General features: G+C 42.9%; 1 protein-coding gene and 1 pseudogene across 1 annotated transcript in view; both read left to right on the top strand.

Annotated features, from left to right (window-relative positions):
- LOC141270494 (uncharacterized) overlaps positions 1-17,572 on the top strand; it is a 342,259-nt gene that overhangs the window by 8,728 nt on the left and 315,959 nt on the right. The gene's annotated exons all lie outside the window — the stretch shown is intronic.
- LOC141270588 (uncharacterized) overlaps positions 1-17,572 on the top strand; it is a 176,161-nt pseudogene that overhangs the window by 8,770 nt on the left and 149,819 nt on the right.

Below are 17,572 nucleotides of genomic sequence, written 5' to 3'. Positions count from 1 at the left end.
ATGTAAAGAATGAATTCAGTCCCTGTATGTTTTTCCTCCAGTTCTATCCAGTAAGAGGACAACACCAGAGAGATGTCCCCGTCCTCTTCTTCCACGGGACTGTAAACAAGAAGATCCCAGTGTTCCTCAGGATCATCAGGTAGATGGAGAGAAGGTGTTATGAGATCTCACCTATGATGTGTAGACGGCTGTGAAGGTCTTGTGCTCAGTCTTGTTTTATCCACCAGTATTATATGTTTTATACTTGTGTAATGAGAACGATGGAGATGGCAGGATTAGAGCTGATCATAGATGGGACTTCTCCATCTGTCTGTGACTTTTACAATATTTGTTTCAGGGTGAAGATCTGACCCATATTATTAATATAGAGACATGTGTGAGGGGTGATAAGTGGTGTAAAGAGGAGATTCCTACATATAACCCAGGTAAGTATTAGCCTCTATATTTATTTATTCATCGGTTCATACAATTTTGTTTTCGATTTTGTAGACTTTCTATTGAATCCATACTCTGTTTTGTTCACCTACCTCACAAACTATACTTTTCTCATCAGTCTATTAAGCAATTGGTGCTGGTCTCAGGACCTGGACATCCACCGATCTGCTGAAAATTGAAAAGGACCTTTCATAATATTTTTAGTTGAAATTGTATATAAGTATATATCACTAAAAAGGGGCAGAGGGGTTGATTACAACAGTTTTTTTCTCTTTTGAATTGTGGAGATATGTTCTATTGAAATTTAGGGTGCCCAATATATAAATTTTCACTTCAGCCAAATCTCCCCTTCAACGAAAGTGGTGTTAACAGAGATTCCACTGGGGAGGGGGTTATTTTTTTCCCTCTGACACAATCATACAAAGGCAGAGTCATAAACGGGGAAAAAAACAAAAGCTCAGAAAATCTAAGAACAGGCATTTTTAGTTTAATTTCACAGAGAACTCTTCACCTACATTGCTTCCCGTCATTACAGCGCTGGGAAAGGAGGAGAGCTGCAGTGTGGAGAACCTGGAGATTGAAGATCATCATGTGAGCAGCATTTGTCATATACAGCGCTCTGAACCTACAACAGGTATCGGTGCGGCAGGTCCAGAGTGTTTTATGGCACAAACGTTGCTCCCACAATGATCTTCACTTCACTGGCAGCTGTAATGCCTGTAGGCGGCGCACATGGTTCGTGGACCTACTCTGCCAGGGAAAGGACTTAGTCCGGAGGGGCGTGACTAAGCAGCTACCTTTGTGTTCGCTGAATCTTCTAGTCGTGAGGTCATACCTCAGCAGGTATAGCATCATATCCTGGCACTTTGTGATAGGAGAGTTTGTCACAGGAGAGTTGTTTTACTGCCTTTCTGATTTCATCTTCATTGGGTAGAATATTGAGATTTTGTTGATTTCCACCTGGGGCAGGCAAGCAATGACCTAATCGTTATGGCAGAGCGATCAAGGACACTGTTGAAGTGCTCAGCCTACCATTCCAGAATCTGTTTCTTTACTGTCAGCAGCTTAGTTCCGTCCGTGTTATGGAGAGCTGAGGAGTTGGATGATTGGAGTCCATATTCAGCCTTTAGTGCATCATAGATGTGTTTGAGGTCATGACTATCTGCATAGCCCTGGATTTCTTCAGCCTTCTTGCTAAACCAGCTGTCCTACATCTCGTGTAGTTTTATCTGTACCTTTCTTTTTGTGCTGATAAAGTCACTCTTCTTGTCTAGGGACCTGGGGTCATTTTGATGCACTTTGTACTGCTGATGTTTTTCTTCTAGGAGTGCCTTTATTTCTTCATCGTTTTCATTGAACCAATCTTGATTACTTCAGGCTGCTCTTCCGAGATGCTCCAGAGCAGTATTTTACATAGCATCTTTAATAATTGTCCACTGTTCTTTTATGCAAGTCTCAGCGTAGCACACTTCTTGTTTGTACTGTAAGTGGGAGCTAAAGTGTCATCAGGAGGTCGTTTATGCCCTCTGAAAGCTGGCAAGTTTACAGACAAGGGGACATTTGATAGCAAATCCCAAGCCTGCTTCTCGTCGTTCAGTTCTGCCTCAACCACTCCAGAAAAGCTTGTATCCACCATTACTCTCTGTCAGTTGGCCCTTATCTGCTAAGCGTGGTTGCCGTCCATCTCTTTAGTCTGTTTGCTTTGATATTGTCTAGCAGAGTTTTCACATTCCATGTGCTAAGGTTGAGTATCATCATTTTCTTTGTGTGTCGACCGCGATGAGGGATAGCCGCCAGCTACAATAGGCTGTCCAGGTCAAGATGAAGCAGACTATGTTTGAGGCACCTTTTCTAGCTCTTTCCTCAATGGAAGTGAGCAAAGTGATCCTAACGAGGGTTGCTCAGACACCTAGCGGGCTGCCGAACTCCACTGCTTCTTCTGTCCATTGGAAAGCGACCCTATGCCCTGGGCCGCCTGTATGTAGGTTCGTGACTACAGCTTCCAATGATTCCACACCTGCTGCTTCACCACTCCCCCATCACTACAGGACTTTGAAGAGCGGTGATTGAAGTCATGACTTGCTTTTGACTTTGATTAAAGTGAGCAAGAGTTGCGCATGTGGCCAGCCTCACTCCTTATCCGTGTCTATCGAGTCCCAGTGGCAAGAGGGAGGTTGAGATGATTGGACATACAGTACAGACCAAAAGTTTGGACACACCTTCTCATTTAAAGATTTTTCTGTATTTTTATGACTTTGAAAATTGTATATTCACACTGAAGGCATCAAAATTATGAATTAACACATGTGGAATTATATACTTAACAAAAAAGTGAAACAACTGAAAATATGTCTTATATTCTAGGTTCTTCAAAGTAGCCACCTTTTGCTTTGATGACTGTTTTGCACTCTCTTGGCATTCTCTTGATGAGCTTCAAGAGGTAGTCACCGGTAATGGTCTTCCAACAATCTTGAAGGAGTTCCCAGAGATGCTTAGCACTTGTTGGCCCTTTTGCCTTCACTCGGCGGTCCAGCTCACCCCAAATCATCTCGATTGGGTTCAGGTCTGGTGACTGTGGAGGCCAGGTCATCTGGCGTAGCACCCCATCACTCTCCTTCTTGGTCAAATAGCCCTTACACAACCTGGAGGTGTGTTTGGGGTCATTGTCCTGTTGAAAAATAAATGATGGTCCAACTAAACGCAAACCGGATGTAATAGCATGCAGCTGCAAGATGCTGTGGTAGCCATGCTGGTTCAGTATGCCTTCAATTTTGAATAAATCCCCAACTGTGTCACCAGCAAAGCACCCCCACACCATCACACCTCATCCTCCATGCTTCACGGTGGGAACCAGGCATGTAGAGTCCATCCGTTCACCTTTTCTGCGTCGCACAAAGACACGGTGGTTGGAACCAAAGATCTCAAATTTGGACTCATCAGACCAAAGCACAGATTTCCACTGGTCTAATGTCCATTCCTTGTGTTCTTTAGCCCAAACAAGTCTCTTCTGCTTGTTGCCTGTCCTTAACAGTGGTTTTCCTAGCAGCTATTTTACCATGAAGGCCTGCTGCACAAAGTCTCCTCTTAACAGTTGTTGTAGAGATGTGTCTGCTGCTAGAACTCTGTGTGGCATTGACCTGGTCTCTAATCTGAGCTGCTGGTGACTCGGATAAACTTATCCTCAGAAGCAGAGGTGACTCTTGGTCTTCGTTTCCTGGGGCGGTCCTCATGTGAGCCAGTTTCTTTGTAGCACTTGATGGTTTTTGCAACTGCACTTGGGGACATATTCAAAGTTTGCCCAATTTTTCGAACTGCCTGACCTTCATTTCTTAAAGTAATGATGGCCACTCATTTTTCTTTACTTAGCTGCATTTTTCTTGCCATAATACAAATTCTAACAGTCTATTCAGAAGGACTATCAGCTGTGTATCCACCTGACTTCTGCACAACACAACTGATGGTCCCAACTCCATTTATAAGCCAAGAAATCCCACTTATTAAACCTGACAGGGCACACCTGTGAAGTGAAAACCATTTCCGGTGACTACCTCTTGAAGCTCATCAAGAGAATGCCAAGAGTGTGCAAAGCAGTCATCAAAGCAAAAGGTGACTACTTTCAAGAACCTAGAATATAAGACATATTTTCAGTTGTTTCACACTTTTTTGTTAAGTATATAATTCCACATGTGTTAATTCATAGTTTTGATGCCTTCAGTGTGATTGTACAATTTTCATAGTCATGAAAATGCAGAAAAATCTTTAAATGAGAAGGTGTGTTCAAACTTTTGGTCTGTACTGTAGGTCAGGATGCAATGGATGGCCAGTAGTGTCCTATATGTGCCTCACTGCACCCTGTCAGTGCTGCATAACACTTTGCTGGGAATCACTTTTCTATGCCTTGAATCTTACATGATTTCTTCAGTCCACCGAATCCAGCCTTCACATGCACGGGTAGTCAAACCCTTAAAGTCACCGTGGGCCTCAAAACCAACGGCTACCCTCACCTGGTTTGGCCTGCCTGCCCCTCTCCTTCCTCCCGCCCTCTACTAGATATAAGGATAGTGTATCTGCCCTGGATAAGCAGACGGGAGTGTGGATGAATGAATAAATAGTGGAGGATGTTGTGAAGCATTCTGAAGTGGGTACCTCCCCCTCTATTTGATGTTCCCTCCCCTTATGCTTCTGTCTATCCCTTCTGCTTTTTTGTTTTCTCTGTTTTCCTCCTCATCCCTCCTACAACACTCCCCTCTTAACGTTATAAGGGATAATGGGTAGCAGGTGTGCGTGTCTGTTTTTATTGGTGGCAGTGTACTACTTAATGAGATCCAAAGTGTGGCCATACCCTGGAAGAAGGCTAAGCGAGCCGAAATGTACGTAGGGTAGTGTGTGTGTGACGCCCTCTAACCCACATCAGGTAACTGTGTTTTGCTAAATAAATCCCTCTGTGGTATCGGGGGACTATTATGCTTTTGAACTATGGACTATTTCATCCCTTTTAATTTGAATGGGGGAATTAGCCAATAGTATATATAATAGACCCGTGTTAGTAAGGTCCATGTGGGTTATGGTGCCACCTGGTGGTTGTTCCCATTTTTTAAATGTGCATTTTTAAACTTTTTTCAATTACGACTGATGATTTAAAGGAAATTTATCTCTGAGTACTATGTGTAACTTTAAAATATGGTTGGTTCCACGGTACATTTATTTCCCTATAAGATATTAATGTATATGTGTACAGAACCATGTTACATATTTATGTGGAACTCTGGGTATTCTAATAGAGTCTGCATATAGTGACTGATAATCAAAATATGCCGTATATGTGGACAAATATATTTTACTACCCAGTACAGTTCCCAATTCCCGATTATTGTTGATATTATAAAAAAGTACTTACCTTTGTTAAATGACGATACCAAGCGTGCAGAAATCCTGAAAAAGGATGAAATTAGATATGCAGTAAAGAGGGCTCCTACTTTTGGAAATTTTCTTTCGCCCCACTTGTTTAATACATGTAAGCTAACTCCCTCATCTACGTGGCTTTCCCTGCAGGGATTTTAGAAATGTGGACATCACCCTTGTAAAGCATGTTTGCATGCGGAAAATAAAAAATAAATTTAAGTCTTTGGTTACAAATAGAGAATTTGCAATTATTAGGTTTATTAATTGCAATACTGCAGGTGTCATATACCTTGTAGAATGCACATAATGCGCATTACAATATGTTGGTTATACTATGGGACTCCTGAAGAAACATATTCGTAGAGATTTATCAGATGCAATTAATCCCACAGCTTGTAACATGTCAGCGGTATCCAAACATTTCTCCCATATCCACAGGGGAGATGTTAGTGCAATCAAGTTTTCAGGTATAGAGAAAGTTTTTAAACCAGTAAGAGGTGGGGATTTAAGGAGAAAGGTATTAACTAGAGAAACTTTTTGGATTTTTAAGTTACATACTAGAGTACCGCAAGGTATGAATACCCGCCAGGATCTTATCCTACAATATAATTCATCAAAATAATTGTTAATCTTCGCTGTAGATTTGTACTTCACGTGGTAATTAAAGAAGTTGTCCACTACTTTGACATTGATGCCCTATCCGTAGGATAGGGCTTCAATGTATGATCGGCCGGGGTAAAAGATAAAAGTCTAAAGGGGTCAGATCCGGAGACCTTGGTGGCCATTCAACTGGCCCATGACGACCAATCCACTTTCCAGGAAACTGTTCATGTAGGAATGCTCGAACCTGACACCCATAATGTGGTGGTGCACCATCTTGTTGGAAAAACTCAGGGAACGTGCCATCTTCAATGCATGAAGAGGGCAACATATCATTTTATCTTTGGGGTCATCTGAAGGCAATTGTCTAAGCTGTGAAGATAGGAGATGTGCAGCATCGGAAACAACGGATACTGGAAGCCTGTGCTAGCATTTCTTCTGCGGTGTTGCTATCAGTGTGTCAAGAGTGGGAGAAGAGGGTTGCATTGACAATCCAACACAATGGGCAGCACTTTGAACACATTTTATAAGTGGTCATAAACCTGTAAAAAACTCACGAAAGAATAAAGTTACGTTAAAATCAAGCACACCATTGTTTTTCTTATGAAATTTTCAATAAGTTTGATGTGTCACATGACATATGTGTATCCATATAAATGGCCCACATGTAGATGTCTTTTTTTCAAAAGCTGTATCATTGTTGAGCACGTCATGAATATTGCTAGTTTTCCAAAGAAAATGATTATTTAAGTTACCTAGGAGCTGACCAATTACCTCTGATAAGTGGTGCTTGTTTAGTAACAATTCTCGGATTGTTTTCCTAATAAGGAGGAGATGTAGGAAATCTTTACTTAGCAATTTATATTTTTGCTTAAGTTCCGTAAAGGATACAAACCTATTCCTGTCTTGCAGATCTTCAACCTTTTTTATCCCTAAAAGAGACCAATTTGCTGGTACGTCAGGTTTATTCAAAATTTGAAAAATTGAAAGGGGGAAATTTTTAATCTGTTCAAATCTCGTGGTTTTCTTATTGGGTCTTGACAGTTTTTTCCAAGCTAGGATAGGGGCTGAAAAAATGGGATGAGATGGATGCGGAATGGATGGATTAATAATATGTTTTACTACTAACTCATAAAGAGGACGATAATCGTTGAGTGCTAGCTCCAAATCTAACCATGCTGAGAGTGAGTCAGTTTTTAGCCATGCTAGGCTTTGTTTAATAAGGTTAATGTAGTAGTAGTAGCATATCAAGTTTGGAAGGCCCAAACCCTCCCTAAATTATTTTTCATCAGTGTATTTTTTTAAATTCTCTCCCTGTTTTGTCTGCAAATAAAATGGTTTAATATAGATTGCAGCTTGAGGACATACTTAGTTGGTATTGGCAATGGAATAGCCCTAAAAATATATAGGTTCTTAGGGAGACTAATTATTTTAAGGGAAACTACTCTTCCTAACCAGGTCAATTCGAGATTGGAAAAGCTGTCTAGATCCTTTGTTATGGTATTAATAATTTTTTTCCATATTCATATCTATAGTTGTTTTGAGATTTCTAGAGAGCAAAATTGACTTGTCCTCCCATTCAAAGTGTGAAGTACTTTTTATGTTATTTTTTATAGAAGTATCTATGTAGAAATGGAGTATTTTTGACTTTTCCACATTGACCTTGAAGTATGAAGCTTTAGCATATTTGTCTAACGCTATATGGACTTCTTGAATTGAAACAGACGGGTCTGTAAGGGACAATAAAATGTCGTCTGCAAAAAGACTGATTTTGAATTGACGTCTAGTAGTATGGATCCCTTTTATGGCTGGATTCAATCTAATCATTTCAGCTAAGGGCTCCATAACAAGGGCCAAAAGTAATAGAGACAGGGGACAACCCTGTCTGGTTCCATTAGTAATCGGTATGATCTTAGAGAGATGATTGTTGGCATAAATTCTTGCTCAGGAGCTTGAGTATAGTGCCATTATTATTTTGTTTATTTGACAATTAAACCAAATTTTATTAGTGTAGATTCTAAAAAAGCCCAGTTAACTCTGTCGAACGCTTTTTCAGCGTGGAGCGTAATGAGTATAGAAGGGATTTTTGATGTATTCATAATTTTTATTATGTTCAAAGTTCTTCTGGTTTCATCTGACGTTTGGCGTCCTTCTATGAACCCTAATTGGTCATTGTTCACTATTAAAGGGAGAATTTTTTTTAGTGTGTTTGATAAAATTTTTGAAAAGATTTTTATATCTGAATTCATAAAAGAAATCGGTCTATAATTGTTGAGTTGTTCCGGGTCTCCCTTAGATTTTGGTATAAGTAATGATGGCTTGTAGCATTTCAGGTGGAAAGGTGCCTGTGTCTGAAGCCTTATTGAAGATTTAAGCAATATGTGGGACCAGAAGGAAGGAAAAATATATATAATATTCATTAATAAATTAATTTGGGCCTGGTGATTTTTTTTGTTTCAGTTTTTTAATTGTATCTATTATTTCCATTTCAGAAATAGGAGCATTTAGTTGTTTTAACAATTCCTGTGGAATAGCGGGAAGATTTACTTTGGCAAGAAATGTATTAATATATTATTTAGTTGGTTGAGAATTCAGTGGGTCTTCTTTTAAATTGTATATATTATAGTAGAATTCCGCAAAAGATTCCACTATGTCTTTAGGGTGGATTTTTGTATTGCCATGTAGTGCTTTAATTTTGTTTATCCTAGTTTTTGTTCTATAATGTTTAAGTCTATTGGCCATAAATTTTGAGGGTTTATTAGATAGTGTATAGTAGTTTGTCTTCATTGTTTTAATGAATGTATCATATTCTGAGATCAATAATGTTTTGATTTCGCTTTTATAGGTAGGGGATTGAATTAAAAAAGATTTGCATTTCCAAAGTAAGCTAGGAGGGCCCAGGGAGATCACTCCTAAAACCAATGAGTGGTCAGAGAAGGTCTTTGGGTTTATTATGATCCTTTTAAATTTAGAAATAGTAAATCTATCCGTCAGATTTAAGTCAATCCGGGAAGATGTTTTGTGGACCTCAGAATAGTATGTAAATTCTATAGATGATTTATTTATACATCTAAAGTTTGTTGTTTTGTAGCCACTTCTTTAAAGTTGTGTAGGAGGAACAGGAGAGAAAAGTTGAATCTAAAGGCCCCGTCACACTTAGCGACGCTACAGCGATCCCGACAACGATACGACCTGTCAGGGATCGTTGCTGCGTCGCTATGTGATCGCTGGTGAGCTGTGAAACAGGCAGGCTCACCAACGATCAGGGGAGCAGCGATATCGTGGAAAGAATCTTTCCACGATGTCCTGCTCCTGGTTACCAGTCTGCTGAAGCAGGAGAAGGCTGGTAACCATGATAAACAGCGGGTTACTAAGTGCGCGTGTGCCCCTAGTAACCCGCTGTTTATTATGGTTACCAGCCTGATCACTGGTCCCGCTGGTCACACATAGCGATGTGTGCTGACCAGCGGGAGGGCAAAGACTAAAAAATGGTCCAGGACATTTCGCAGCGATCAGCGACCTCACAGCAGGGGCCTGATCGCTGCAAAGTGTCATACATAGCGACATATCTGGTGAGGTCGCTGTTGCGTCACCAAAACCGTGACTCAGCAGCGATCTCGCTAGCGATCTCGCTATGTGACACGGGGGCTTTAAATTGCTTCGGGCACTAGATTAAAATCACCTAACATTAAGAAATCTCTTTTTTATTTCTTGTGTTCTTTTTATAAGATTATCCAAGAACCAAATTCATTTTTTATTTGGAGCATAAGTGTTTACTATTGTGCATAGGTGGTTATTGATATAGCATACCAAAATATGATATCCGCCCTCAGTATCGAAATATTCGGATTCTAGCTTAAATGATACTGAATCTTTTATGATTGTAATCATCCCTGCTTTTTTATTTTCATTTAAAGTGTTGAAGATGTGAGGGTAATTTTTATGGATGAATTTGGGGTGCTTTTCTCTCGCTAGTTTTGTCTCTTGTAGACATATTATGTCCGCATTACTATTTTTAATTTACCAGGTCGTCCATCATGACATTACGATAGGGGGTACAGGACGCAGCAGAAAAGGTCTAAAGAAGATGATCAAAGGTACCTGTGCATCGGGGGGATCGGGGAGATCGATTGCTCCCCTCCCCCCTGTCAAGAGGCTCCATGCTGACACCCCACTGGGCGGGGGTCCCTCAGCTGAGTTGGTGGAGGGAACTCCCGACTAAGCCATATCCCTCGGACAGAGGGCTCTCGGCTTCACGCCTCTGCCCGCCGCCAGATTTCCCCGGTACCTGCGTGCATTCCAGAGTGGAGCGCACACCATGTCTGCCAGCCAAACTTCCTGCTGGCACGCGCTCTCTGGAGGTGGAGCATCAAGTCTTCCGGAATCTGACCTACACAGGCGCCCCGGGGGTAAATATTACGTCCAGGGCGCGTTATGATGACACGTGCGTTCCAGGCTGGAACGCACGCTGGCTTTTACAGGTCGCTGTCCGGTTTCAGCCATTTGGGCTGGGTAGCAAGGCGAACATCCCTGCAGAGATAGTAGCGGTTGATGAAGGGGGCGTGCCTCACACCACCTTGACCAGGTAAGACCCTATAGAGGGTACACTTGCATACACACACCTTCTGACACATTGGATTCCAATCCTCCACGGTCAGAAGCTCCAGCAGAGTCCCTGGGTAGTGTGAGTATAGGCCCAGGTTTATATCTGCTTTAATCTCCTGATCCACAGTAGAATGGGTTTAAAATACAAATTCCCGTGTCTCCTTTAAATGTAGGATAGAGGAACCAGGTAACCGGATCTTTCTCTTCTAAGAAATCCCAGAAATGCTTATCCTGTAACTCTAAGCTGCAGGATTCCTACAAAAAACAGTTATGCAAAGAATGTATTACCAAAATTCTCAGAGAGGAAAAGACATCATTTCTAACGGACATGCGTTCCATGATCCGAGAAGAGGTTCAAAACACAGTTTCTAACCTCTTACCCTCCCAAGCGCTCCAGGTGCCCCACACCGTTCAGCACTCCTCCCGCCATAAGAGACTTAGGTGGGAAATAGAGGAGTCAACTGAGGAAGGAGAAGATCTATGCTCAGCGTCGGAACAGGGTCTGGAAGGGGAGGAGGAGATGTTTTCCCAGTTACCTTCAGAGGAAAGGAAAAAATATATAGCTGAACATACGGATGATTTATTTAAATCAGTGAGACATAGTATGAAACTAGAGAACACACACATATCCCATTCTAGGCAGGATGAAATGTTTTCAGGTCTGAGAACGCAAAGAAATAGGGTATTTCTAGTTAATGAACACGTAAGAGCTATAATTTTGGAAGAGTGGGAAGACACGGAGAAAAGACTCGTCATCCCAAGAGACTTTAAAGCCAGGCTTCCATTAGACCCGGATGAAATTAAATTATGGGAAGAAATTCCCAAAGTAGATATTCCCATTGCAAAAGTTGCTAGAAAAACGTCCATTCCCTTTAAAGACTCCTCTTGTCTGAAGGACGCAATGGACAGAAAGGCAGAGTATGCTAAAGAGATGCTTGGAATCTGCCGCAGCAATTATAAAAAACAATATTGCAGTTACAGTACAGACCAAAAGTTTGGACACACCTTCTCATTTAAAGATTTTTCTGTATTTTCATGACTATGAAAATTGCACATTCACACTGAAGGCATCAAAACTATGAATTAACACATGTGGAATTATATACTTAACAAAAAAGTGTGAAACAACTGAAAATATGTCTGATATTCTAGGTTCTTCAAAGTAGCCACCTTTTGCTTTGATGTCATAGTCATGAAAATACAAAAAAATCTTTAAATGAGAATGTGTGTCCAAACTTTTGGTCTGTACTGTACCTCTGCTACCTCTGTAGCTAGATCAATGTTCCCCTGGATAGATGAGCTTGCAGATCAGATTACACCCAATACCCCTAGAGAAATAATGTCAGACTCCCTGCAATTTGTGGCCGACGCAATTGCGAAATCAGTCAAGTTCGCATCTAGGAGTAGCATGCTCTCTAACTCAGCCAGACGCGCGATTTGGCTTAAAACATGGTCAGGGGACAGCAATTCTAAAAACAAACTCTGCTCCATCCCCTTTTCCGGTTCTCGGGTCTTTAGTCCTGTCCTGGACGAAATCCTTGAAAGGGCATCAGACAAGAAAAAGGGTTTTCTGGAAGATAAAGCAAGGAAATACCAGCCCTTTCGTAAATCCCCTAGACGAGACTATAGGGCCAAGGGTAAATCGGGTAGATGGAGGGGGGGGGGAGATTGTGCAGCCCAGTTTTCCTCTGGTCCCTCGAATAGACTCTGACACCATAGGGGTTGGGTGGAGGCTCTGTTTTCTTAAGGAAAAATAGCAGACCATAACAGAAAACCAATGGATCTTACGGACCAAAAGGGAGGGGTACAAAATAGATTTTTCCCACCCTCCCCCATACCGTTTTCAGATTACCCACCCTCAATCTTCCGTGGCCTCAGAAAACCTCTGGCAGGATATAATATCCCTAGAATCTCTAGATACGGTCAAACAAGTACCTCTTTCAGATCTAGGTACGGGGCACTAGTCCTACCTCTTTACAATAATAAAACCTTTGGGCAAATGCGGTACGGTGATGAATCTAAAACCCCTAAATCATTGGGTAGAATACAGGAGGTTCAAGATGGAGACAATAAGCTCCAGCATCCCATTAATAGAAAAAGACTCCATAATGTGCACCCTAGATCTGAGGGATGCATACTATCATGTTCCTGTCCATCCAAGCCATCAACAATATCTGAGGTTCGCCCTAGAACAAGGAAACAGGGTATATCATTTCCAGTTCACCTGCCTGCCATTCGGCATCTGCTCCACTAATCTTTACAAAAGTAATGACGGAGGTGGCAGCCTTTCTAAAAATCATAATTCCCTTCCTGAACGATATGCTTTTAGTGGCCAAATCGGAGTCTCTTCTACTTCAACAACAGAAACATGCATTCGGGACATTAGTATCCCTAGGATGGGGTATCAACTGGGAGATATGCTTTTAGTGGCCGAATCAGAGTCTCTTCTACTTCAACAACAGAAACATGCATTCGGGACATTAGTATCCCTAGGATGGGGTATCAACTGGGAGAAATCAAATCTCCAGCCAAGCACCGGAAAAGTATTCCTAGGGGTGCTTTTGAATTCTCATCTTCAAAATTCCTCCCTGCCTATAATAAAGCAGGAAGAAATCAGTCTCAAAATCTGAAATTTCCAGAGGAAGAATTCCACGATAATCAGGTACGCCATGCGAATCCTAGGTCTAATGATGTCTTGTATTTCCAGCGAAAGATGGGCCTAGGCCCATTCAAGGCCCTTACAGAAGTCAGTCCTGTCGATCTGGAACAAACGGTCATCCCGACTGGACAAAAAGATGAGACTGTCAACAGAGCTAAACACTTCCCTTTCTTGGTGGACAGCCCCGTCAAACTAAGAAAGGGAGTAGATTGGATCCTCCTTCCCTCTATTCGAATCACTACAGACGCCAGTCAGAAAGGATGGGGCGTGAATGTGGAAGGCAGGTATCTACAAGGCTCATGGTCTCCTGAAGTGCAAAAAAAAAAATCTTAAAATTTCAAAGAATTAAAAGCGGTCTGGGAAACTTCCAACAATGCCTGGATCTGGTCAGGGGAAGTCACATAAAGATATTCTCAGACAACAGTACCACCTTCTCCTTCCTTTGCTGACATAGAGGCCCAAGGAAATGGTTACAACTTTTAGCGGCACAGATTTTCCGGTGGGCAGACGAAAATGTTCTTTCGGTGACAGCTGTCAATCTCAAAGGAACCGAAAACACGGTAGCAGATTACCTCAGCAGCAAGGAAATCTGGTCCTCCGAATGGGAATTGAACCCAGAGATCTTCCAGCGAATAGTCCAGAGATGGGGCACACCCTGTATAGACTTATTCACAACCAGAAAAAAACAGGAAACGTTGGCGTTTTTTCTCCATGAACCCGAAGGACAATCCAGAATGAGTGGACGATCTCTTTCAGCCCTGGGGAGTAAGTCTTCTGTACGCCTTTCCACCAATCCCACTTATCTCGAGAGTTTTGAGAAAAGTCAGACAGGAACAAACGACTCTAGTCATGATATCGCCTTACTGGCCCAAGAAGAATTGGTTTCCCCTGCTAGGGCTCATACTTGTGAGAAAAGCGGACGAGTGCAATCCAGTAAAGCATAGGATTGCACTCGGACCAATGTTAATTAATGAGTGACATCTCATCTGCGATTTTTTTTCTCACCTGAAATCGGACTGAGAAAAAAATTGCAGCATGCTGCGATCTGACACGTATCTCAGAGGAGACTCGCCAATGCAAGTCAATGGGTGCGTGAAAAAAATCGCACAGCACTCGGACCATGCGAGTGCCGTCCGATTTTCACACACCCGTCTCCTTAAAAGCCGGCAATTCATCAGATGCATACAGTTACCATACAGCAGTACCCGACAATTTAGAATAGAAAGAATAGAGCTACACTAGTGATGAGCAAGCACTAAAATGCTCGGGTACTCGTTGTTCGAGTCGAGCAAATTGGAATGCTTGAGTGCTCGGACCGAGTAACGAGCCCAATGTAAGTCTATGGGAAACTCGAGCATTTTTCCGGCGGCTCCCCCCAGCGGTCTGCCGAGGACCTAAAAATTACCCAAATCGATGGGAACAGTGCTCAAATGACATAGGATCAGCATGGGGAAGACCCCTGGAAGCATTTCGGATGCCCGGGTGCCTTTCTGATGCATTTTTGCACTTTTTACTACCTTATCTGGCCATGTGGTGTGTGACCCATCATCAGACACATGCATATAGTGCTGAAAATACATGGGAACAGCATGGGGAAGACCCCTGTTAGCATCTCTGACTCCCAGGTCACTGCCTAAAAGTGTGCCCATCATAAGTGATCCTTGGCGCATGCAAAGATGCCTCCTGCCATGCACCTGTCATTGCAGACTTGCAGCAGTCACCATCCACGTCCTTGTTCCAGCGCAGCGTTCAGTTGTCCCTACCCCATTCCTTGGAATGCAAGCGCAAGTATGCAGCCAGCCACCCACCCACAGGCTGCAATACTATACTGCTAAATTTTTGACAGCTGCTTGCACTTGAAATGTGGCCTTTTAGGCTCGTGGAGGTGGAAGCTGTCCACAACCTCATGGCGGCCGGGTGTCCATACTCGGTCCCCAGCCGCCACTGTAACTCCCGTTATAGTCTCCTCCTTCCACAAGCGCGGGTCCCAGAATATTACCTGTGCCCTCCCCAGTGCACTTACTGGGCAGGACTGCCTAACCACAAACACGTGTACAAGTGAATATGGCCAGGGACAGTACGGAACCAGGCCACAGCTTGTCGGTGAGAGTTGTATTTCACCATAGCCATATTCTTTAGCTCAGTGAAAGGACTTGGGAAACTGTATCTACTCAAGCTGTCATTTCTCCTAGGAAGTCCTCTAATGCAGCTTGTTGCATGAGCAATGGCAGCCCGTCCAACATCAGCTCGCACTTGTCGGTGGTGCTTCGATACACAAACATCTTTCTTTGCGCCTTTAATTTCATGACTACAGAGTTGGGCAATGGCCTGATCTGCAATGCGGTTTGAGAAATAACATGCCTAAGCACGTCCAATCCACATTAAAAAAGCAGCCATAAAGTGTCTGGGAACCTTCCCACACCCACACACTTTTTTTAATCCAGGGCTGCTTCTCGGCAAGGTTCGAAGGGCCCACTAGAGAACCGGAGAGTCGTCTGGTGGGCCCTGGCTTCTCCTTCAGGAGAGTTCATAGTGCCGAGGTGAGGCCATGATGATGATAGAGGCCACCATTTGCTTAGTTTTCTGTTACTTGGAATGCAAGCGCAAGTATGCAGCCAGCCACCCACCCACAGGCTGCAATAGTAAACTGCCAGATTTCTGGGCAGCTGCTTGTACTTCAAAAGGTGCCGTATTAGGCTCGTGGAGGCGGAAGCTTTTCACAACCTCATGGCGGCAGCCGGGTGTCCATACTTAGTCCCCAGCCGCCATTATTTCTCCCGGTATCGTCTCTGCCTTCCACAAGGGCGGGTCCCAGAACATTAACCGTGCCCTTACTGGGAAGGACCGCCTAACCACAAACACATGGACAAGTGAATGTGGCCAGGGACAGTACGGAGCCAGTCCACAGCTTGTCGGTGAGAGTTGAATTTCACCACAGCCATATTCTTTAGCTCGGTGAAAGGACTTGGGAAACCGTATTTACTCCAGCTGTCATTTTTCTGTCCCCAGGTTCTGCCCATTGTCACACACGACCATGCCTGGCTGTATGTTCAGCGGTGAGAGCCACAGATCAGGCTGCTGTGTTACAGCTTTCAACAACTCTGTAGCGGTGGGCGGTTTGTCACCTAAGCATTAAGAATGTTCCCTTCAGCACAGCCTGTTGCCGCTTGGCCAAGGCAGTGCTCCAGTGCTTTCAGCTTGTGACTGATGTGGTCATTTCAGAGAGGTGTAGGAGCTGAACAATGTGATTACATTGAGGTTACATTGGCGAGTCTGGTTTTTATACTAAACAAAGATCCCACTGTGTTTTTATTTATTTATTTTTTACGTTATTTTTTAAGGCAAATGCATTCACCGGGAAATGTCATTTTAACATTTTACAACCTTATCTGGCCATGTGGTGTGTGACACATCATCAGACACATCTTGTTTTATTTATGATGGAGGGAATTTGAAAGTCACAATGCCTATTTGTATAGGGCCATCAGGCGGCCCTTACTGTTCTTAAAGGGCCTGCAGTCGGTCCTCGCGATTTGTTAGAGAGCCATCAGACGACTATGCTTTGTTGTTCCCATTATTAACGAGTGGGTCTCTTATACTGTTATTGCGTATGCAGTGACTGCAAGGGCTGCCAAAAATTTGGATGCAACCCAATACCCCTTTGAAGAGACATAGAGGAGGGTCTCAGTGAAAAAAATGTTTCCATTATAAAGGAGCGGGTCTCCTACAGTTGTAATGCCCATGCTGTGACTGCAAGGGCTGCCAAAATTTTGGAAAAACCCCACTAACAATTTAAAGACACATAGAGCTGTGCCAGACTAATGATATGTTCTCATTAGAAAGGAGAGGGTCTGCTATACAGTTATAGGGTATGCAGTGAGTCCAACGGCTGACCAATTTTAGAAAAAAAAACACTAAGAATTTAAAGACACATAGAGCAGGGCCACAGTAACGACAAAATCCCATTAGAAAGGAGAGAGTCTGCTATACAGTTATAGGGTATGCAGTGAATGAAACTGCTGCCAAAAATTTGGAGGAACTCTAATGCCCCTTGCAAGAGATGTACAGTTGGTACAGAAAGTATTCAGACCGCTTTAAATTTTTCACTCTTTGTTTCTTTGCAACCATTTGGTAAATTCTAAAAAGTTCATTTTTTTCTCATTAAATTTCACTCTGCACCCCATCTTGAAAAAGTGAACAGCTCTTCTGAGTGTCCAAGTGTGGGATCAGTTCTCTCCGGGCACTTGGTGTTACGCACACGCCCGGGCTGACTAGCGTGAGCGTGATTAGTGATCCCACTGTACCATTAACCGAGGAGTGCCTGGAGGGGTGTGACTAAGTATCAACCCGATCCGACCAAGGTCGCACGGC

Source organism: Phyllobates terribilis, unplaced genomic scaffold (assembly GCF_046119375.1).
Source record: "Phyllobates terribilis strain yellow unplaced genomic scaffold, ASM4611937v1 Scaffold_5__5_contigs__length_657084704, whole genome shotgun sequence".
Taxonomy (NCBI): Eukaryota; Metazoa; Chordata; class Amphibia; order Anura; family Dendrobatidae; genus Phyllobates; species Phyllobates terribilis.
This window is presented reverse-complemented; position numbering and strand designations above follow the sequence as displayed.